Here is a 25,523-nt window from a genome sequence, read left to right as displayed (position 1 = left end):
TCATCTATCGTCTCTGGCTCTTATAATCTTTCTGTTTCCCTTTCCACATAGATTCATGAGCCTTGAGGAAGGGGTTTGATAAAGAATCCCATTTAGGACTGAGTGCTTCCAAGACTCGAAGTCTCTGCACATTGTATAGTGGTGGGTCTCTGTGTTAATTCCCATCTACTGCCAGAAGCGGCTTCTCTGACCTGGGTTGAGCAATGCACTGATCTATGGGTATAGCAGTATGTCATTAGGATTCATTTTATTGCTATATTCTTTTAGCAGAGTTATAGTATTAGGTGCACCCCTAGACCCATAACCTTGTTAGCCCCAGATTTTTAGCTAGTTTAGCAGTGTCAGGTATGGGTTCTGTGTCATGGAGTGGGCCTTAAATTGAATCAAAAAGTGGTTAGTTAGGTGGGGAAAAGCATAAAACAGAACCTGAATATATTATATAAGTTTTTCAATAAAAATAATTAAAAAAGTTAGAATTGAAAACGGCCCACATGATGCTGGATAAAGTGGATTGGTCCATAAACCCGGCACTTGAGGGGCTGTTGAAGGAGGATCATGAGTTCCAGGCCAGCTTGGACTACATAGCAAGTTTGAGACTAACCTAGGCTATATGGAGACTTTGAGGAGTGGACTACATAGTGAGGTCTGGGCCGCAGACCACAGTGTGATGTCTGATATCCAGCAGCTGAACATTGATGGTTCATGTTACATCGGATGGGATCCAGGTCTTCCTGGATCCCAGAACTGAAAGGGGCCCAGATAAACAATACATATTTGGCAGGACAGATAGTGTACTTAATAAGAAGATAGGATGACATTCAAGGTTGTCCTCTGGCCTACGCACGTGCATACACACACACACACACACACACACACACACACACACACAGAGAGAGAGAGAGAGAGAGAGAGAGAGAGAGAGAGAGAGAGAGAGAGAAAGAGAGAGAGAGACAGAGACAGAGACAGAGACAGAGAGACAGAGACAGAGACAGAGATAGGAACACATGCACATGCATACAACTTTTGATTAGAATTCCTCAGTGAGGGGCTAGAGACTTGCAGGTATGGTTCAGAGTAGAGTACTTAGTGGTAGAGCCCCTGCCTAGAATCCCCCAGTGAGGCACTGGGGTGTGGCTCAGTGGTAGAGCCCCTGCTTAGAATCCCCCAGTGAGGCACTGGGGTGTGGCTCAGTGGTAGAGCCCCTGCTTAGAATCCCCCAGTGAGGGGCTGGGGTGTGGCTCAGTGGTAGAGCCCCTGCCTAGAATTCCCCAGTGAGGAGTTGGAGACTTGTAGGTGTGGGCTCAGTGGAGAGTGGTTGCTTAGCATGTGCAATGCTCTTGGCTAAATCTCTAGTACTGTTCAAGTTTGTTTATAAAGTGCCCACTCTGTGCTATTTTTGGGCTCTATCAATACAATATACACACAAGAAATAGACCCGTTCTAATGATGGTTTGACTCAGTTTATTTTTTTAACCTTAGAATAGCAAGACTTATGCACACTCAGCAGACACTTGCATCGTTACTTTTATATTGCTGTGACCCCATTCTGGACAGAGCAACATAAAAGAGGAGAGGTTTTGCTGGCTCATGCTTTCAGCATATTTGCTTCACCATGAAAGGTTATTAGTTACTTTTCTATTGCCATGATAAAATACCATGAACAAAAGCAACTTAGGGAAGAGACGGTTTATTTTGGCTTATAGTTCCTGAGGGATAGAGCCCTTTGTGGCGGAGAAGGCATGGCATATCGGCAGGGGCAGGAAGATTGGACGATGACATTTTTATCCACGCACAAAAGAGGAAGAAAAAGAAATGGAGTAAGGCTATAAACCCTCCAGTGAGGGCCCACCTCCTAAAGGGTCCACAACTTTAAACAGCGCCACCTGCTGGAGACCAAGTGTCAAATACATGAGCCTATGAGATGCATTTCTCATTCAAACCACCAGAGCAGGGAAGGCTTGAAGGCTGCATTGGCAACTTTGGTCCAGGTTGCCTGCAGCTTGCAATGTGGCTTGTTCACATCTCAGCTGATCAGGTAGCACAGCAATCAGGCCAGAAGTTAAGCCAGGTGATAGCTCTCAATTGCTCACCCCTAGTGTCTGACTTCATCCAGTCCTACCTCCTGACCCAAAAGTTCCACAACCTTCCCAGAAGAGTGCCACTGGCTGGGGACCAAGTGTTCAAACACGTGAGCCAGAAGGGTAGACAAACCATAACAGAGTTGTATTTCAAAATCTGAATTTTGATGTTCGTCTGTGCTGACAATGTTCCTGTGATGTCAAGGAGCCCCCCATTCTCACATAATCACAAGGGAAAACAATTGATACTTTGTATCTTATTGTGTTGCCAAGCAACAGCATTTGGTAAGTTAGATATAGGAAAGTCATCTTTTACTTACAGCATTTTAATATACATACCACCTTTTCTTTTTTCTTATTATGTTGTATATATGGGTGTTCTACCTGCATGTATGTCTGTGTACCATGTGTGTGCCTGGTTCCCCTAGAGGCCAGAAGAGGGTATCAACTCCCCTGGAGCTAGAGTGACAGGTGTTTGTGAGCCACCATGTGGGTACTAGGAATGGAACCAGATCCTCTGGAGCAGCCAGCGTTCCTACTGCTGAACTATCTCCAGGCCCATTCCACACGTACTTTATCTATTCATCTGTTGATGGACACACATCTAGGCAGACTCCGTGACTTGGCTATTGTGAATAGTGCTGTGATAGATATGACTGTGTCTGTGGCATGCTGATTTACATACTTTTGATTATGTATCTGGGAGTGGCATTACTGGTTCATATAGCTGGTTTATATTTCAAGATCAGTTTTTTTTTTTTTTTTTTTTTGAGGAGCCTTCATAGTGATTACCAACACTAATTTATATGCTCATCAATAGAATTAAGGTTTTTATCCCTGTATATATAATATATAATATACAATATTATATATTATACAATATATAATTTACAGTCCCCTCTCCTCCCCTCCCCTCACCACCCCTCTCCTCTCCTCTCTTCCTTCCCCCAGACAGCGTCTCTCACTGTTTTGAAATTAAACAAGTTGCTTATGTGACTTGACAGCTAGCTTTCTGTATCGCAGCTTCCCTGACTCTCATGCTGGGTTATAGGTGCGCACAGCCATTCCCAGCTTCTACACAGGTGCTGTGGATTCAAACTCAGATCTTTGTGTTTACAAAGCAAGCACTCTTGGCCACTGAGCCATTTCCCTAGCCTCTTGCGCTTCAAGTATTTTCTTCCTTCTTTCTTTCATTCAATTTTTGAGACTGGGTCTCACTGTGTAGCCCAGGCTAGCCTGGAACTCACGGAATTCTCTTTATCTTAGTCTTCCAAGCACTGGAATTACAGGCATGCACCATTGTGTGCTGGATTCCTTCAGTTGTTTCAAAGTTTCAGGCAGACCTATTCTTATTTTTTATTTAAGATTTATTTATTATGAATGTAGTATTCTGTCTGCATGCCAGCAGAGGGAACCAGATCTCATAATAGATGGTTGCGAGCCATAGGTGGTTGCTGGGAATTGAACTCAGGACCTCTGGAAGGGCAGTCAGTGTTCTTAACCTCTGAGCCACCTTTCCAGCCCAAAAGACCTATTCTTGATGGAGAGAAGTTAGGAGTTTGAATTCCTAGCCTGGGACGTGGGTCATATCAAAGTGAATAGAGGCAGCCCTCACCATCATCATTATCATTTTTGAGACAGACTCTCATTATTTAGCCTTGGCTGGACTGGAACTCCTACATCAGGCGGCCCTGAGACACATCTCTGCTCCCAAGTGCTGGCGTTAAAAGCATGTACCTCCAGCCCATTTTCCAAATTTTTACAAATATTTTCATATGTATATTCTTTGAAAATTTCACATATATATGTAATGCATTTTAATCATATTCACTCAATTATCGTTTCTTATTCCTCTCCCAAATCCCTCTAAAGCTCTGTGTGTGTGTAGGCCAAAGGACAGCCTCAAATGTTGTCCCTTAGAAGAAAGAAAGATAGACAGAATAATTTGAAAAGGGGGCTATTCTTATCCCAGCATCAATGGAAGTTTTAAAAGAACATTTACCCCGTTTTTAATTATATGTATGAGTATGTGCACATGAGTGCAGTGCCCACTGAAGCCAGAAGAGGTTGTTGTAACTCCCTGAAACTGGAGTTTAAGGTGGTTGTGAGTTAATGGGTGTGGGTGATGGGAACCAAAAGTGAAGCAAGTGCTCTAACTGCGGAACCATCTTTCCAGTCCCCAATCAATGGAAATTTGTGTCCTGGAAAATGACACCTGTGTGTGAATTTCATAGCGGCAGTCTGGGACAGTGGTTAGCGCATTGCCAAACTCAATGTTCAGAGTCTCCAAAGATCTTAATTCAGCCTTAGGAATGAAAGCGGAGGAGGTGACATCAAGCTCTCAGCCTGGCAGGAGGATGGAGAAGACCCCAGTCAGAGGAGGGTGGGCCAGAGACTGTTGCCCAGGAAATGTCTGCTTCATACAAAGTACTCTGGACAGAGCTCGTCAGCCATCCTGTCCTTCATCGCTGATTCCTGTCTCCTAACATTAAAGCCTTCCATTCTCCCTCTTCTTCTGTCACTTATGGGCAGAAGCTGCCCTGCAGATGTCTGACATGAAATTGGATTGGCAGCCCTGGGAGAGATGGGTTTATAATGGGCGCAGGAGTAAGCCAGGAAGGCTGACAGAACAGATTTTTATAACCGTGCATTCCTCTGGGGTGAATCTAGCATTGCTCCGTCCTACACAGAGTGAGGCATGGTTGAGTCCAGTTCTGTCCAGGACCTTGGCTATGACAGTGAGGCCTCGGGGCTCAGTGCCAGCCTCCTGGGTGGTGAGCGTGGAGCTGCCTGTTAGCCATGAGCCACCCATCTGCCGGTGCACCTGCTCTGAGAGCAGACCCCACTGAGCCCTGGCGGCCGGGTTTCCTGAGCCGGCGCCTGGCATTGCTCTCCTGGACCAAGCTCGCAACATCTTTCCACAATAAAACCAGGATGGAAGTTAATTGCCTCCATCACTCTGCGATGGAATGGCCCCATAAAATCTTTATGAGGTGCAACTGCGGGGGCTTGAACGGGTGGCCGGTTGCTTGGCTAGAGGCTACAGCTAACATCTGGAGAGGCCCCTGATAGGAGGTGTATGAAGGTTTGCTGATGCTGAGCATTCGGGTCTGATTTGTTTTGGAGATGTTCCAAGGCATTCAGGAGGCAGAGTTAGCTGTTCACAGAGCTGCTTGCTGGCGGCTACTGCATTTGCGACATGTCCTCAGGTCCTCTCCCCCTTTACTCCCTCCCACCCTTCCTTCCTTCTTTCCTTTCTTCCATACCTCCCTTTTCCCCAACATTGACCTTTGGCCTCCATACATAGGTGACCAAATGTGCATGTGGGTGCATATGAACATGTGTACACACGCGCGCGCGCGCGTACACACACACACACACACACACACACACACACACACACACACACAACTCTCACACTCAAAACAATCTCACACACATTCACACACATTCACAACACTCTCACTCACAACACTCACAACTCACACACACACATACTTTCACAATACACACTCACACACACTCACATACTCACACACACACACACACACACACACTCTCACACACACACTCATACACATGCTCACGCGTGTGCACACACAAACCAGAGGATGACTTGCGGATGTCAGGCAGGGTCTATGACTGTTTCTGCAGCTACACTAGCTGGTCCACTAACTTCTGGTAAGTTCACCTCCACCTCCCTTCTCACCGTAGGAGTGCTGCGATTACAGCTGTGCCTCACCACACCTGGCTTTCATGTGGGCTGTGGGGATCAAACTCTGAGTGTCACACTTGTAAGGCAAGTGCTTTTGCATGCTGGCTCCATCCCTTGCTATTTTGGGACATGGTCTCTTACTGAATCTGGAGCTCATCGTTTTTGCTAGACTATTTAACCAGCACATACCAGGGATTTTCTGTCTGTCCCCAGCACTGGCTTAAGATATATGTCACCATGCCTGGCACTTGGCTTTTACATATGCTTGGGATTTGAACTCAGGTCACCATGCTTGCTTTCTTAGTAAGCACTCTGCTCACTGAGCCACCTCCCCAGATCAGTGAGGGACAGTCTTCATTCAAACTCTAACAGCTAGAGGGCAGAGAGCTGCTATCTCTTCTTACAAGTTTCTGGCTCAGTGGTAGAGCACCTGCCTAGAATTCTCCAGTGAGGGGCTGGGGTGTGGCTCAGTGTAGAGCCCCTGCCTAGAATCCCCCAGTGAGGGGCTGGGGTGTGGCTCAGTGTAGAGCCCCTGCCTAGAATCCCCCAGTGAGGGGCTGGGGTGTGGCTAGGTGGTAGAGCCCCTGCCTAGAATCCCCCAGTGAGGGGCTGGGGGGTATGACTCAGTGGTAGAGCACCTGCCTAGAATCCCCCAGTGAAGGGCTGGGGGGTGTGGCTCAGTGGTAGAGCACCTGCCTAGAATTCTCCAGTGAGGGGCTGGGGTGTGGCTCAGTGTAGAGCACCTGCCTAGAATCCCCCAGTGAGGGGCTGGGGTGTGGCTATGTGGTAGAGCCCCTGCCTAGAATCCCCCAGTGAGGGGCTGTGGGGTGTGACTCAGTGGTAGAGCACCTGCCTAGAATCCCCCAGTGAGGGGCTGGGGGGTGTGGCTCAGTGTAGAACAACTGTCTAGACTCCTCCAGTGAGGGGCTGAATGTACAAGCAGAAGAACACTTGCCTAACAATTACAAGGTCCTAGATTAAATAATCCTCAGATGCAAGAAAAAAAATAAGTTCTAAAATAGGTACAACCAACATTTAGTGACAAGAATCAGATTGTTTGAGGATTTCAGGCTATATTAACTGCTTTTCTTTTTGCTATGACCAAATAACCAACAAGGGACAGCTCAAGGAAGGAGAAATTTATTTTGGCTCAAGGTGCAGACACACAGCCTGTCATGGTGGGGAAGGAATAGCAGTGGGACCAGCTCCTGTCTGTCATGGGTTGCTTGTTCTTATCTATGTGAATATGTAAGCACTGTTATGATGGAATACCTTCATATTTATAAAGAAAAAAGGCTATGGGCTGCCAAGATGGCTTAGCAGATAGAAGCACTTGCTGCCAAGCATGATGACCTGAGTTTGGTCTCTGGAACCCACATAATGGACAGAAGGAACTTATGCCTGCAAGTTGTCTTCCACATCCCGCCCCCAGGCACCCACCTTTACCCCTCCACAAATAAATGGATGTAAAAGAAGAAAAGAGGTTGATCCACCTCAAAGCTTGGAGGCTAGAATGCAAAACATCACAGTGGTGGCTCTGGCAAGGGTCACACAGAAGATGTTATAATGGCAGGACTGTGTGCAGGATGGAGGGATTGCATAGGAAAATAAAAGCCACAGAGTGACTGAGGAAGGGACAGTAAGGGCCTTGCACTAGGGTTCTACCCATTAAAGATGCCATTATCCTCATATCACCAAGAACCAACTGTCCATGAACCCTTGACAGACTGCTTAAACCACATCTGAAACAAAGATGTATCTTCACGTCTATGCCATCCTTATTAATCCCCCTAAGATAGGAGAAAGGCTAAGTCTTGTTCCTTCCCAGTATGCCAGATTTTCCAGTTCAGTTGTCCTGATTTCAAAAATTCCTTCTGTTTGCTCTGTATACAATAAAAATTATCCCAAAAGTTTGGAGAGACAGACACACAGAGAAAGACAGAGATGAGAGAGACAGAGACACACAGAGAGCCAGTCAGAGCTAGCCAACCAGCCAGACACACAGTGAAAGACAGAGAAAATACAGACTGACACACACCGAGCCAGAGAGAGAGAGAGAGAGAGAGAAAGAGAGAGAGAGAGAGAGAGAGAGAGAGAGGAGAGAGAGAGAGAGAAAGAATCTCATGGAGCACAGGGTAGCCTCAGACTCACTTCTGTAGCTGAGGATGACCCTTGGGCTCCTGAGCTTCTTGCCTTTACCTCATGAGTGCTAGGATTACAGGCATGCACTACCACACCTAGTTTATGTGGTGCTGGGGATCCAACTCAGGACCTCATGCATGCTGGACGGATGCTCTACCCACTGAGCTACAACCTCAATCTCCAGAGGTTTTAATAGTTTGGAAAATTCATTCTAAAAGGGGCAAAGCTGTAAACATCATAAGTAAAATCTGTGCTCACAGAAAAATGAAGACACACGATATACATGTGACTTACAGAGAGTCTCATACCTATTTATGGGGACATGGATTACACTTTTGAATTGTAGTCATAGAGACCCAGATGCATATATAAGCCTTAACTGTATCTCAAGGCTCAGTGGATACTAGTTGGTTCTTGTGTAACTTTTCTTGGGGAGGTGTTACTATAAATCTTTCCACCAAAAGCTGCCAAGCCCCACTGCCATGTGTGTGCTTTATGCCAGCTGCCCTCCTGAGTTAGGGCCTAAATTAATACACAGAAACTTGTATTAGGTTCAAATGCTGCTTGGTCAATGACTAGGATTCTCATCTGTTAGCTTAGTCTTAATTATCATAAATCTATATATTTTATAAGACTTATCTTATCGGATACCTTCCATTGGTGTCCCTCCTTGCCGGTGGATCACATTGTGCTGCTGGAGGAAGAGCAGAGGGGAAAAGGGACACTTCCTGTTTCTCCTTGCTTAAATAGGAGTCTCCTGGCTATGTCACTTTCTGCCTGGATCACCACTTCGCTACTACATTTCCCAGAATCCTCTTTGATTCCTAGTCCTATCTAACTTGCTGCCTCATTGGCCAAACATAACTTTATTCAACAATCAATAAGATAAACATACACAGAAATACTTCCCCCATCATCTCCTCTTTTCTGTCTAAATAAAAAGGATAACTTATCTTTTATAATAACTGAAGAAAATATAACCATAACTGTTTTCAACTCTATCAAAGACCACAGAAGGATAATATATATATTCTAGAACTGACAGACACATCTCACTACCTGGACAGTCACCCAAGTTCCTCTGTAACGTTGGGCATCCATCTTCAGCCTATAGGCCACAGTGTGTCTGGCACACTTCTCCATTTCAACAGGAACCCTTCAGTACTGTCTTGTTTTGTAAGTTCAGCAGTCATTTTCTTGTGGGTCCTGCATGTCCAGTTTATACAGCAACAAACAGTCCAGGCAAGAGCAGTTTCTTGCCCAAATGGCTAATATTGCCATGTTGAAAGCAAACTCCATAACGAGTTTCTTGGATGCCCATCCTCCTTTCTGACATAATTGGTGTGCCAGGAGCAGTTGTGTCTCACTGCCAAGAAAAACCCTAAACCATTTAAAAATGCCATATTTCTGTAGGCCTTTGAAAGGTTTGAAGAATACCTATTCATTTCAAATACATCTCTATAGTGGGAGATTACCAATACGGAGTCAGGTAGAAATATAAGGGTATTTAATAGGGAAAAGACTTACTTACAGAGCAACCTAGCCAGCCGGCGTGGTAGCGGTCTGTACAGCAAGCAGCAAAGTGAAACCGAAACCGCAAATGCAGTCACACTACGTCACTCTGACCACGCCCTCACAAGCCTGGTCAGGCACACCTGTAGCCAGCCCCTAAGAAGGCGTGGCTACAGCTTCCCCTACACATCTCTGTATATCTAGAAAACCTAACTAACCTAATTATAATTTTTGACAATCATAGGAGATTATATAACCTGTATTTAATTATGCATATCATTTTAAAAGATCTATATAAACATAATACCTAAAGAAGAGGAGACATATACATATCACAAAATTGACCTTAAAGTTGTATCTATAAATGAAAATCCATACCAATGCAAAGTATTCATTCCTATATCCTATTTCCCCCCTTTTTTCCCTTCCACTCTTCCTCCATTGGCACAATGTGATCCCCCGGCAAGGAGGGACACCAATGGAAGGTGTCCGATAAGATAAGTCTTATAAAATATATAGATTTATGATAATTAAGACTGAGCTAACAGATGAGAATCCTAGTCATTGGCCAAGCAGCATTTGTTCCTAATACAAGTCTCTCTGTACTTTGATTGGGGCCCTAACTTGGGCGGGCGGCTGGCATAGAGTGCACACGTGGCGGTGGGGCTTGGCGGCTTTTTGTGGAAAGATTTATCGTAACAGGGAGGAGTGAACAATCACCTGATGGACCAGAGAAAAGATACCATCCAAATTTGGCTTAGTGAACTGGTAAATTTGTTAGTGTTTCTTTCTTTCTTTTAGTTCATTTTTTTAATGGAGGCATGGGTGAGAAGTTACAAGAGCATGGATGACTCAAAGGCAGTTGCATCACCTCAGTATAAGTGACTCACAAAAGCTGCAATCCTGCAGCTTTCTGCACAACTTGAAGGCAGCTCAGAGAGCCTTTTCTTTTCAGTAATTGTTACTACTTACATAACCTAGGTGGTGGAGGTGGGGGCTTGTGAGTCTTGTTAAGTTTGTGAGTTTTCTGAGCCTTGTAAGTTGTATTTACTTCCTGAGCCTTGTGAATTTCCTTTACTTCCTGAGCCTTGTGAGTTTTGTTTACTTCCAGAACCTTGTCAGTTCCAATTACCTCGAGTTTTTTTTTTTAACCTTATGAGTATTGTTTACCTCCTGTATTTAAAGCCTTTCTCCAGGTGGTAATATTTTAATTCAGAAGAAATATGTACATTTCACTGACCCTTTAAATTTTTTTTTGGGAGGGCTGGAGAGATGGCTCAGTGGATAAGATCACAGACTTCTCTTCCAGAGGACCCAGGTTCAATTCCAAACACCCATATGGTGGCTCACAACTGTCTGTAACTCCAATTCCAGGGGACATGACACCCTCACCAAGACATACATGAAGGCAAAACACATAAAATAAAAATAAAATAAATACAAAAATTTGAGACTATAGTTTAATTTCAATATTTCTCCCTTTCCTTTCCTCCCATACTTCCTGCTCTATTTCAAATTCATTGCTTCTTTTAAAAAACTTTTTATTAATTACATGCATATGTGTATTTATATATACAAATAGATTCCTAGATATAACCTGTCCAGAAAATATAGTGCTATCTATATTTGCGTTTTGAGGACTGACCATTTGGGACTGGACAACCAATTAGTGTGCTCTTCTCTGGGGAAGGCCACCTCTCCCATTGCCAACTCTCCTCAGCTGTTCACAAATCTTTGTACAGGGTTGAGGCTTTACGGGATTTTCTCCATCCAGTCTGGAGTGCCCATTGGTGTTGTCCTTGTTAAGCTCACATTTGGGCAGTCATGTTGGTGAGACTTTACAGTTGTAGTGGCCAATCTCACTGACTCGTCCTCCAAGTTTGCTGCTGGATTGCTTTGTAATGTATCATTGCTTCAAGAAACACTTTGGCTGCTCAATATTATTCTATCATAAAAAAACCCAGCATGGACAGGAAAGGAAAATCCATTTTAGGCTTTGCTGTGCAAGAGGAATTTTGTTTTTTCAAAAAGAAAACCCCAGGTAAATATTTCTGTGCCTTCTGCTCCCAACGGTAGGTTTTGAGATCTCCACTAATTAGCCAAAGGAATTGCTCAGTGCATTTCTCCATAAACTTTCAACCACTGTAACAAAGTACTTGACATAGTCTACTTACAAAATAAAGAAGTTAATTTTGCTTCATCGTTCTGGAGATTCTGTAGTTCAAGGTCATGCTGTCCCCATTGATTTAAACTCCTGTTGAAGGCAGCCCATCATGGTGGGTCCTTGGACCAGCAGGAGGGAAAGGATGTGGCTTTCATGTGCCCAGCAGAGACAGGTGGACCACATTTGCTGCTTTTAGACAGATCCCTGGAATTCTGTTTTTCTTGTGTAGTGTTGTTTAGTGGAAGTGGTCTATTGTATCTATACTCAGCTTTATTACTCTTTCTTTTTTGCAGGTGTGATCCTCCACAGCCATTTCAAATTCTGATTATAAGTTATTTATCAACATCTTGTAAGAAATGGAGCATCGCTTATTTTGAGGCTAATTTTCTGTGCTTGCTGTGTAAACAGATTTTCCCAGCTACTTTCACTTCCTCATTTTTCTTACTCTCAACACTAGGTGGCAGTAGTTCCCTATTAATTACCCAGTGACTGCTGTACTTGCAGACATCTTATAGCTAGGGAGGGAGGCTGAAGAATCGAGTGTGGACCCCCAAAGGGAGCTGTCCTCAAAGGGCACAGACAGCACTCTACATACAAACCAATTGCTTTTCTGAGAAAAGGAAGTAACTCCGGCCCCCAAACATTATGTAGCAGGCTTGAACAATGGCACCCACCGCAAGCTGTCCTCAGTGAATCTGTAGAGGCGGTTGCGCTGTGGACTGTGGATGGATATCCATCTTTGGCTACCCGGGAGGGCTCAAAGGAAAGAAGGGGACAGAGGGATCAGACAGATGTGATGACACATTTTGGAGGGTGTGATATTCATACTTAAGTCACTGCACTTAGAAGAGACACTGGAACAGAGGAGGGGAGAGAGACAGAGAGGAGGAGGAGGAGGAGGAGGAGGAGGAGGAGGAGGAGGAAGAGAGAGAGAGAGAGACACAGAGACAGAGAGAGACAGAGACAGAGAGAGAGAGACAGAGACAGAGAGAGACAGAGAGACAGAGAGACAGAGAGAGACAAAGACAGAGAGAGACAGAGAGACAGAGAGAGAATAAGTAAAGAAGGGGCAGAAGAGGAGGAGGAGGAAGAGACAGAGGGGATGACGTGATGCTGTCCTGCTGGTTCTGATGATGGAAGAAAAGCCACAAGAGTTGCAGGCATCTTGTAGTATCCAGAAAAGAAAACTGAATCACAAAATATGAATAATGAATTATGAAATGTGAAATATGAATTATGAAATATGAGATGTGAACTATGAGATCTGAAACATGAGGTATGAAATATGAATTATGAATCATGAAATATGAATTATGAGATATGAGATGTGAAATATGAATTATGAATTATGAAACATGAAATAAGAATTAAATTGTGAACTATGAATTATGAAATATGAAAAATGAGTCATGAAATATGAAATATGAATTATAAAATGTGAAATGAAATAAACCCATCCATAAAAAGGAAAATTGACTATAATACTCTACAAATAGGGATATTTTTCAAAATAACATGAGATATATCTTAGTTTTCACCAATGTTTACATTTTTGTATTATTTTAAAACTTTTAAATGAAATATATTTTTGTCATATTTCTACCAATGGAACATTTTTAATGACTGATCTGATCTAAAACTACTCAAATTTCAGTAGGCAAGAAATTTTATTAAATTTCACCTCACCAAAATGATATATTCATTGAGGACAAGTATCTGTAAAATATAGGAAACAGACAGTAAAATGTAGTTTATTTACCGAAATTTTAATTTCAATTTTTCACAACTGGAAATGCAAATCAAAAATTTTCATGATTTTCCCCTTATTTGAGATTAATATATCTTTTTTTAGTAGCAAAGAATAGTGATTTACCATTTTTGAGGATGTCTCATATTTTCAATTGGAATTCCATATGCAGTGGTCAAATTCATACAGAACTCCCACAATTCTTAAGCAGGGCGTTGGTGGCACACACCTTTAATCCCAGCACTGGGGAGGCAGAGGCAGGTGGATCTCTGTGAGTTCGAGGCCAGCCTGGTCTACAGAGTGAGTTCCAGGACAGCCTCCAAAGCCACAGAGAATCCCTGTCTCAAAAAACGAACAAACAAAAAAAGAAACACACACACACACACACACACACACACACACACACACACACACACCTCTTTTCCTTTTGTTTAGCCTATCAAGTCTGATTTGGTCTGCCTGTATATTGATGAAGGTGTGACATTCAATTTAAGGATGGTCATCATAACAAGGTTCCCATTTATCATTTCCCTTTAGAGTGTTGTTGCTAAACACCTTAGTCAATCTCCAGTTTGATATTTGATATATGTAATGTTATGTCTTTCTTCAGATTCTTAGACTAATGATATTATTTTGCTTCACATACTTATATTTGCCATCTAGATCAGCATTCTGTGTACCCTGAGGTACTTTACAACTGATGGATTTACATCTGATGACAGATTTTATTCGTTATGAGAGATTTAAGCATAGTTAATAGTCCATTAAATGGGGAGATGAAATAAAATCCTTGGTTTAGGGTCTGAGTGAGCAGATACTATATTTATCTTCACTAATTATTACAAAAGTCACTTTGGTGAATAAACCCAGTGACATCTATGTGATGCTTGCCAACGGTCTCATGGACCATTCTTATTTACAAGTGTGATGAATATTAAGGTAAGAATTCTTTGTACTCCCAAGTGTGATTTTTGTGCTAAACTGAAGAGAGACTTATTGCCAAGTAATGCTGATTCTTGAAAAACATATGTTAAACATTTTCTTATAGAAAAAAGCAGAGGAAACTTGTGTGTCACCACCTGAAGTTAGGTATCTTACAGAACACTGCACTCAAATTTCTAGTGTTTCCATTTCTTTCAAACACGTTCAAGTGTATGCTGAAGGTGGCACTTGACACAAATGTAATGCAAATGAAAACTGGGAAGAAATATTGGTTCTGGATTAGATAGGATGAATGAATTCTGGATTTTTTTTTCTTTTTGGTTTGGTGTTGCTGTTGTTGTCTTTCCCAAAATAAGCCCAGACCATTAACAACTGAAACTCCAACAAATTAGTCTTCTCCAGCGTGAGAAAATGTACAGTTACTCAAAGCCAGTGGGTCTGGGGACAGAAGTGTCTAGGGAGGGGTGAAACCACGGAGGGGGATGTGGGCGTAGGAGGGTCAGGGTCCTGCCCGGCAGAGTGGGGCCGCCTGCGTCCTGCACTCTGCTGTCAGGTGGGGGGCAAGCTCTCACCTCCCTCTGGGGGAGGGTGTCCCTCACCACCTTCCAGTGCCAAGCAGGGTCAGTCACCCTGATGGGACGTGAGCAAGACAAGACTAGACCAGTTCGTGGAGGTGTGGGTCCCATGAGAGGGAAATCTGCTTGTTCTAAACAGGTGGCCTTTCACCCCGCTTCCCAGGGCCAGAGAAGCCTGGGAGTTAGAGGGAATGAGCAAAGACACAGAAACCTGTAGGACCGGGGTGGGGCTTGCATAGGTTGATGAGTGTGCAAGAAATACGTAAATACACTTGACACCCCGCCCAGCCCGGCACTGAGAGAGGTGGTGGGGACCACAGGCAGGTACCCATTGCCATTCTACCCCCTGGCTTCTTCTCCCTCCTTGGGCTCAGAGCTGGGGAGGGCCACAGACCAGGAGGCAGAATTCTGGATTTAATTTGATTTGATTTTATGTGTTTGTATATGAGCAAAGAAGGGATTTCAATGGCAAAATAAAATCTTTTTAGACTTTTATTGTTGTTCTGAGTTAATTACCAATTACATTCATTAGTATACTACATACAGGAATTCACTTTTGCTCTTTAGAAATTACATAATAAAAATTGCTATTATGATATGCATAATAATAAGTATATACATGTATATGTGTGTCATACAATCCTACCTTAAGTGTACATCTTGTGCCATAAATGAAAAAATGACAATAAATTATTTGATTAAACCTAATATACAAATGCATGCATTTTGACATTTCTCCTAAAAGAGTCATACCTGCCAGGCGTTGGTGGCACACGCCTTTAATCCCAGCACTCGGGAGGCAGAGGCAGGCGGATCTCTGTGAGTTGGAGGCCAGAGTGAGTGCCAGGATAGCCTCCAAAGCAATACAGAGAAACCCTGTCTCGAAAAACAAACAAACAAGTCACACCTAACATGTGTGATTTTAAATTTGTACATATGACCTTTTAAGCAAATATATAACAAGTTATAATCATGAAATTGCTTAAAATTCCAACAAAATGTGTGGATATTTTTCTATTTTTATCAAAATTCAGGTGATTATATTCAATTACAGTTTTGTAGAGTTTTTAATACACTTGCTAAATTTGAGAGTGGCATGAACCCAAAACTTCCACTGTCTTATCAAAGTGGAAAAGATTTTTTTTCAGTTTTTTAAATATAAACTGATGATATTATTCTACCTTACAAAACTACCAAGTTTCAAAAATGTGGATTTAATTCAGTGATAATTTCTCTAAACTTGGTAATATTTTTCATTATTTAATTTTTAAACATTGTAAAAAGTGTTCTATAAACCATTTACTCACTTAAAGTAGAAAAACTGTAAACATAGCTATTTGATTCTTTGTGATATTTGATTTTTAGATGAAACAGCAAAATTACATAGAAATATTAGAAGAATGGATTGAATATTTTACACACATATAATTCCATCTTTTTGTGTCTGAACCCAGCTTTCTGGGAAAGTGGAAAATGTGTCATGAAACCCCCACAGTCCTGCAATTGAAGGTTCTGATCCCTGTCTTTGGATCCAAGATGATGTGCATGACATAAAAAGAAACCTCTTCTCTATTACTTTTCTCTTTCAAAATATTTTGCTGGATCTGCAGCTAAAGGAATCAACATAAGTACAAATTTAATACACTGAATAAATTGTGCTTGTAGTCACCTCAAAAGATAGGATACTCACTTCTTGTGTAGAATGTGAGATTATCAATTTTTTAACTGCAACTGCATACAGCTGGCATCCATACTTTTGCCTAAACAAAGTAATAATCACTCCATTATCATCAGTCAGTTTTACACATACATCCTTTGGCTTAAACAGAAACATAATTTACATTGCACTTTATATAATTTAAGGCATTGATGATTCTGCTAATATGACCACGCCTGCTTCTCATATAGTCCTCTTGTGACCAAATTGCAAGGCTTGTACATATATTCATTGAGAGCACTCATAGCATGAGGCATCTTCATATATATATATATATATATATATACATATATATATATATATATATGTGTGTGTGTGTGTGTGTGTGTGTGTGTGTGTGGTGTGTGTGTGCAACAAATGCATTTTTCATTGTAGAATAACTGCTAATGCAATTCATTAACAATGTAGATATGACAGACTCTAATAGCTAAATAAGATAAAAAAACTTGATTGACATATTGCTGTATATGTACAGAGGAGTGTGGAAAGGCAGATGCACAGCTCATACTGAGGAATGAAACTATATTCCTGGGATTACTACCATTTCAATATCTTAGACATTCTGTCCAAACACAACTCTCCCATTATTATAAAGACTATGGAGAAATATCTTGATTAGCCTCAATAAAGGGGGAGGGACTTGGTCCTGGCTCAACTTGATATGCCAGACTTTGTTGATTCCCCATGGGAGGTCTACTGCTCTCTGAGAAATGGATGGTGTGTGTGTGTGTGTGTGTGTGTGTGTATGTGTGTGTGTGATTATAGGAGTTGAGAGAGGTGGATCTGTGGTTGGTATGTAAAATAAAAACTTTTAAATAAATAAAAATGTAAAAATACTTAAAAATAAAATCTTCATACATATGAAGCAATAATAAATAAAAATAATTGGCCATGCTTTTGATAGAGAGCTACTACAGGTGTCTTTGGGGGAGGTGGAGGAGAGGGAGGGAGGGGATGTAATGTTATCGTATTATATTCTCAAAATAAATAATACATTTTAAAACTTAAAAGAATATTTGACCTGAAAAAGTTCACACCTGTTATTATAACAGTAAATATAATAATATATATGTTATCTTTTAACTGAAATAAAAATTCAGACAGGAATATCTAGCTGATCACTATGCATACCAGCACATGGCATATTCAATATGTTAATTATAGATACTAAAATACCACATACTTTGCTTCTTGTTACTGAATACATTTAGCTTACCTTACACAAAAGGTTATAGACATTTTCTCGTAATCATTATAATATAGAATATGCCATAGGTAAATTCTTTCTTAGTGATCCATTTTCTCCTATTAACTTTAAATCATCATTCTAAGAAGAGTGTGTGAAATTCCCCTGAAAACTGAAAAAAAATAAGTAATTTGAAAATTGGGTAAAATATTGGAAATCACTTTTCAATGCCAGTCACAATATTTTCACATATATATGGTATAATTATTAGAGATAGTAGTATAAGGAATGGCATTTCCAATTCCTAAATACTACAATCCTACAATGCAAAATAATGCTGAGCTTCTATGAATAAACTGTACTAGGTAAATTTTGAAGAAATTTGTATGGTTTATGTACTGCTCAACAAAGACCGAATGAGGTACTTTGTATCTCACCATAAGAGATATATCCTTTAAAAATTTTGTTAGAAGGAAACATTTATTAGACTACATCTGACCTTCAAATCACAGGTATGTGAGGATGTTCTGAGCAGAGGACCAAAATAATGGGAGAAAGCTGAACATTTGGTATATCCTCCAGAGAGCATAATATCCATATCGATGAGGGAAATACAGGAAAAAGTTAACATTTTATTTGACTCATTCAGAAGGCTAATGTTGAGAATAAAACTGATAAAAATATTCTAGGATGCCTGAGTCCAAAGTAAATATTTAACCACTATTAGTAGACATGTAATCTGGAGCAGAAAGATTTGAGTGGATTTGTGGAGGTTGCTCAAAGTTGTAGAAATCAAAATAACACAAGATCCTTATTTGGCTGGGCCGTGGTGGTGCACACATTTAATCCCAGAACTCGGGAGGCAGAGGCAGGCAGATCTCTGTGAGTTCGAGACCAGCCTGGTCTACAAGAGCTAGTTCCAGGACAGTCTCCAAAGCCCTGTCTCGAAAAACCAAAAAAAAAAAAAAAAAAATTCTTATTTGCCCGCCCCCCAGGAATATGCCCAATGATGACTTGGCATATTGATACAAGATATATTCATATTAACTAATATTTCATTTCACAATATTTAAAATTAAATTAACCTAGATGTCCACCAAAAATCGAATGCATACTGCAAACATGGTACAGATTCAAAACAGAGTTGAGTGAAGAATTGAAATCATATGATTTGGGGATAAGAAACAGGGAAACAAGAAACAGGGAAAGTTTCTGGCAGGAAGTTATCTAGTGCCAAAAAGGCACATGTCACATTTTCTTTATCAGAAAATGTCAACACTAGATTCACATTAAGTTTTTTATATGTTTTATTTTGAGTATATTTTGAACACAGGAATTTAGAAACAGTCCAGGGGTAGAGACACACACTCCAAGAATTTGGACAATAAAATAAAAATCAGCACACATCAGAGCGGAGATGGAATGGGGGCAGAACAGTCCATGCACACAGCATAAGACAGAAAGGATGAGCCAAATGAGTTGTATTTTAAGAAGCTCCACAGAGAACGATCTATTTAAATCTAATAAAATTAATGGTAAGAGCTTATACCAGCTTGAATGAGTAATGTTTGACACATGCTCCTGAACATTTGGTCCTGAATTAGTTAGTCATGGGTGTTGGGGAGTTTAGGGAATCCTTACAAAGTGGAGCTTTGCTAGAAGTACCGGGGTTTGAATGTTTACAATCCAACCCCCAGTTCTTCCTAACTGTCTGCTTCTTATATGTAGTCTGGCATGTGATCTTTTGGCTTCCATCTTCAGCCACCTGCTTTCATGTCTCCACAACCAGCACGGACACTCCTATAAAATAAGCCAAAGTAAGCTTTCTGCCTTGAGCAGTTATCACAGCGCTTCACATTTGCAACAGAAATGCAACTAATGAAGTGTGGTGGTGCTGTAAGATAATGTTCTTATGAACTGCCAAGACTTGCCACTGAAATCGGTTTAGAAAAAGAACCTTTTGTTGGCCAGTTTCTAAGCAGGAAGTGTAGGCAGGGAGAACAAACTAGGAGACTTCTGTGAAGAGTACAGGAAGAGTCAGGAGTCACCAGCCAGCTGCAGAGGAAGAAAGATGAGAATGCTACACTGAGAAATGGTACCAAGCTACATGGCTAAACCTAGGTAAGAATTATAGGGCAAGACAGAAGCTCATCTTCATCTTCATGATGGGACGGACATATATGAATTCAAAGAACAATGGGAGATGGTGAGAATTCTGAGTGCAAATATGGTTAAAATCAGAGTGTGTACATATGGGGGAAAGATGACTAATAAAAACATTAAAAGTCAAGATAAGAAGAAGACTTATAAAAATCCAGTCCATTTGCAAGAAACTTGAATACATAAATAAAAATTGTTTTCTGCTGATGTACACCACATTGTTGAGTACTCAGTTTCCATAAGGTAATAATTATTAAATGAAATGCTCAGGGCCAAGCGTGATTTAGTTCAATGTGAATATTTGCAAAGAGAGTTCCTAGTTGGCCTCATATGATACATTTTTTCCCCTTAGTTCCTGATTGCTCAGTGTAACTTGATAATATCCTGTTACTGGAGAAGCAAGAATCTTTGAGGCAGGACATAGAGAAATCAATCTTGAAATGAGGGGGACGAATTCTCTCTTCTGGCTAGCCTTCATAATTCTGGAAGATGCTATAGAGATGGCTGCTAAAGAAAAGACAACCAAGGTTTTATGGAAAATCACAGGCCATCTATCCAAGATGACCCCCTGGTATTCATTAGTGGTGAATAACCATTAATTATTAGTGGAGATAACAAGAACTGTCTTGATATAATTTGATGTGTTATAGTCCATAGGAGTTAATTCATGCTAGAGTTGTAAATCTGATTACAACCTGTACTGATGGAAGTCATAGGCCTTCTCATATGGATATTTATATCCATATGATAGTACTGATCTTCACCTTGGTCAGAGAAACCTTTTATTCAGTGAGCAATGAAAAATACAATGAAACAAAACTGCAGAATATCCCTGTGATAAGTTCCTGTGAATATTTATAACAATACCCCAGAATATGAGAAGGAGAAACTACCTACGTATATGTAAAGAATGCAAATGTCAGAGAACAGAGAAGTAATTTGAAATAATATCTTATGGACATGGATTTGCTGATGCAACTATAAATGCACAGAGGTCGCAGACTTTTACATGATCAAGATAATTTACAATTCCAGCAGGCAAATTGCAAAATATCTGAAGCCTTCAATGAAGTGATTTTGTTAATTGATGGCAGTAGCTGAAGCAGGATTCAATTTCTTTCTTGGGCTGGCATTTGTAATTTTACCACACTGCAGGATATTACTCACCTTTAATGCATACATAGGCAGCACTAATTGGATTCATTATCTTAATAAAAATTAAGATATAAATGAGGAAGAATATATATTTGGAGATGAAGACTAGTGGATTAGTGAGCAACAATTGAAGGATAAGTATAAAAAATTCAAATAATGAACATATACATATATATATTAAAACTTAAAACAAAAGCTGAAAAATTTATATCATCTGAAAAGGAATAGCGATAGCTTGATTTGGGGATTCTTATTCCTCCTGTTTGCTTAAGAAGTCCCAAATAGTTTTTTCCTAACCTTATTGGATTTTATTTTGTTTTGTTTAGTTCTAATCTCTCAGAATCCTGGTGGTTTTCTAATGAGAGACAGAAAGGGGGGATGCACAGGGGTGGAAAGGAAGAAATGGGAGGCATAGCGGTAGAGGTAATTACAAACAAGATTTACTGTATGAGAAAAGAATGTGTTTTCAATAAATGAACAGTTTTGCGTATTCACTTTTCTGTTGAGAGAAACAATATTAACTACCAAAAAATAAAATGAACCTTTCAGATATTTTGTGTGATTGTATATATTCACCCTTAAATTTTTTATGTTGTTATAAGAAAATTTACAAAAACAGCTGGGCATTGGTGGTGCAGCCTTTAATCCCAGCACTGGGGAGGCAGAGGCTGGCGGATCTCTGTGAGTTCGAGGCCAGCCTGGTTTACAGAGAGAGTGCCAGGACAGCCTCCAAAGCCACAGAGAAACCCTGTCTCAAAAAACAAAACTAAACAAAAAAATCAACAAAACCAAATTAATTGTAATAACAAAATTGTCAATTTGTAAAAAAAGTTAATATAGCAATAAGAAACATGAAGAACTGAACATAGTGCATAAGTGAATTAATGTTATAATTGTAGCTAAAATAACCTGGAAGAAATATTTATTTTGGGGACAACAAAGTTCTTTGATTTAAAATATGCCACTCCCAACTTCCTTTATAGGTGGTGTTTTAATAATGGCACTGCTGGATTTGAAAACTATTTATTTCAATTTTCATTTACTTAGTGAGAGAGAAAGAATTTTTTATAAACACATTATAATAAAGTCTCAATAGCATATAATTCTTTGGATATTGCTTTTTATTAAATTCTAGAAAAGATATAGTTTTTGGCATTTGTTGGAAACCAGCCCCCATGGGGTCTCTAAGAGTTGTTTTCCAGCATAACCAAGGTACCTCCTGTTTTCCTGACCTCACCCCACTGGGATCAATATCCTGTTGTGAACGCTTTGACCTGGGGTTTTTGTAAGTTTGTATACAAGGCTGCTCCACAATAAAGGTGAGAGACATTCTCTCAGAAAAGGACCAGGCATCTTGTCGTTCATCCAAATCTCCAGGCTTACACCCAATACTTGGACTTGGTTGTGGTGCGGGAAGCCACAAGTGGAGGTTCCACTGAGATTGGGAAAGAAAGGGGACCCTGAGAGATCACCCTTAGAAGGCTGGCCAGCAAGTAAGGAGTTGTGAGGGTGGATTGCAAAAGGTACTAGAAAATAGGTACTTCAACTCCAAAGAGAGTTGGATTGCAAAGGCACTGGAGAAGGGGTGCCTCAACTCCAAAGAGAGTTGGATTGGAAAGGCACTAGAAAAGGGGAACCTCAACTCCTAAGAGAGTTGGATTATAAAGGCACTGGAAGAGGGGAACCTCAACTCTTAAGAGAATTGGATTGGAACAGAGATCACAGTCAAATACACAGAGAAAGTTTAAAGAGACAAGGTACTGATAAGATTTCATTTTAACTTTGGATTAAGTAATAATGCTAAGAAAATTAATAAATAAATACGGCAAATCCTCCTCTGAGGAATCCCTCCCCCGTGAGCTGTGCACCAGCAGCCAGCTGACCCAGCAGCCCTTGCCCTTGTCCACTCAAACCCACTGAGGACTCCAGTCAGTCGGCAATGATGTGGTGTGCACAGGCTGGCTGGAGAAATTGCCTCCTGAGAAAAAGTTGGGGTGCTATGCTTGGAAGAAACGCTGGTTTATCCTGTGGAGTAGTCAAATGAGTGTTGACCCATATGTTCTACAATACTATAAGAATGAACACTCCAAGAAACCCCTGCAGATTATCAACTTAAACTTCTATAAGCAGTTGGATGTAGGCCTGACCTTCAACAAAAAAGAGCTCCAAAAGAGTTTTATGTTTGATATCAAGACCAATGAGTGCACCTTCTACCTCGTGTCTGAGACAGAGGCTGACATGAATAGGTGGGTCCAGAGCATCTGCCAGATCTGCAGCTTCAGTCAGACTAAAGAAAGCACTGACACCCTGAGAAACTTTTCTTCAGTCAGTCATAGTCTCTGCTCTTCTCCAGCTGAGTTCAGCAGCTCCAGTCAGCACCTGCTCTGAGCAAGGAAGCCCTTAGCCCTTTCACACTTTAGCCATCCCCCTGTGTCAAGCCACATCCAGTCTGCCTTGTCCACCAGTGAACCTCAGGAGTATCAACACTTGCACCAATGCATAAGCCAAAGGACAGAAAATGCAAGGAGTGCCAGTTTCTCTCAGAGCACCCAACAGGAGAGTGACACAGCTACACAAAAACTTGCCCAGGGCAATAGACACTGCATCAACAGAGTCAGTGGTCAGGTCCATGGCTTCTATAGCCTTTCCAAGCCAAGCCGACATAATACAGAATTCAAAGACAGTGCTTTTGACCTCTGCCGTAGCCTGGCTTCACAAGCCACACCAAGGGCAGCCTCACATGGTCTGAGGCAGATAGTGAGGATGTGTACACCTTCAAGGCACCCAGCAACACCCTGTGTAGGGAATTTGGAGACCTCCTAGTGGACTCAGCCATAGCTCCCCAAGACAACTTGGTGGGGCAGCCCTCAACAAAGACCTCTAGTCAATGACTACAAGTACCCAACACGAGGCAGCAAAACCACCTGCTGGTATGCTAAATCTCCATAAAAGACTATCGTGGGTCAATCCGACAGTGCCAGCTCTGATGACAGCTATATGCCCGGCCAAGGAAGGAAGATCCAGTTACCTCCGGTCAATTGCCACCTCAAGCCTGACCGAAAAGCAAAGCCAGCACCCCTTGACCTGAGAAACAACACTGTCATCAATTAGCTCCCTTTCAAGTCACCTGTCACCAAGTCTTGGCCCTCCCTTCCATCTCCAACACAGACTCCCGGGACAGTAAGGAGAACTATGTCCCTATGCAGAACCCAATGTCTTCATCCCCTATCCTCAGTGGCACCAACAGCCCAGCTCCAAAAAGGAGTATTGGCAACATAAATTACATAGCCCTGGACTTCCAGCCAATCTCCCAGAACCCTCACCACAAGCCATCCACATCATCTGCCACATAGGATGAGGCAATAGAATATATCCAAATAGATAAAGACCCAGGCCCTACAAAAGAACATACAAGAATGGACAAAGATGCGGCAGTCCTCAAGACCCTCCAAAGATGCCAAGCTATGTATGGTAAGGATGGCCATCCCCCGACACCTCCTCTCCTTTGTGAGTTTTGTTTAAAAGATGTATGTGTGTTCTGTATGTATGGTGTGGCCACACATGTGTGTATGAAGTGTGATTGTAAATGTGTGACTGTTAACAAAAGAATGCTATTGTGTTGTCTTTAAGTCGTTAATTGCTGGGAAGGAGCAACAGTTGTTAAAGTACAGGTTACTTGGGAGGGGAATTTCTGCTTTTGTTTCCACAGAGGGTGAAGAGCTGTGGATTCCTTCCAGACTGGTGTGGTTTCATGGGGCAGGACCCTCTGCAGCTGTGGCCCAGGTGATCAGAATATTTATTTTCATTTAAATTTGGTTGATTAGAAATGGTAGTGGTCACAGTCAATCACTTTTTAAAGGAAAAAGGAGGAATATGATATAGAAATGATACTTTGTATTGGAATGGATCCTCATTTGTTGATACTTTGTATTGGAATGGATCTTCATTTGTTGATATTAGTTAGGTTTTCTAGATATATAGATATTCTTCAAACCTTTCAAAGACCTACAGAATATATGGTATTTAAATGGTTTAGGGTTTTTCTTGATAGTGAGACACAACTGCTCCTGGCACACCAATTATATCTGAGAGGAAGATGGGCATCGAAGAAACTCATTATAGAGATTGCCTTTGACACGGCAAGACTAGCTGTTTGGGCAAGAAGCTGCTCTTGCCTGAACTGTTTGACTGTTTCTTTATAAACTGGACATGCAGGACCCACAGGAAAGTGACTGCTGAAACAAGATGGACATTGCTACGGGGTTCCTACTTTATGAAAGAGTCTGCCAGACATTCTACAGGACACAGAAAAAAGATGACAGACAAACTGCCAACGCAGGTGGACAGTTTAGAATTTCCTGCTTTGCTGAGAAGTCTGCCAGACACATTGTGGCCTGTAGGCTGAAGATGAATGCCCCAATGTTACCAAG

At 41.3% G+C, this 25,523-nt stretch overlaps 1 pseudogene; it reads left to right on the top strand.

The window, feature by feature from the left end:
- Positions 1 to 4,776: 4,776 nt before the first annotated feature.
- On the top strand, positions 4,777 to 24,446 carry LOC113835693 (annotated as a pseudogene).
- Positions 24,447 to 25,523: the final 1,077 nt, after the last annotated feature.

This window comes from Cricetulus griseus, chromosome 4 (genome assembly GCF_003668045.3).
Source record: "Cricetulus griseus strain 17A/GY chromosome 4, alternate assembly CriGri-PICRH-1.0, whole genome shotgun sequence".
NCBI lineage: Eukaryota > Metazoa > Chordata > Mammalia > Rodentia > Cricetidae > Cricetulus > Cricetulus griseus.
This window is presented reverse-complemented; position numbering and strand designations above follow the sequence as displayed.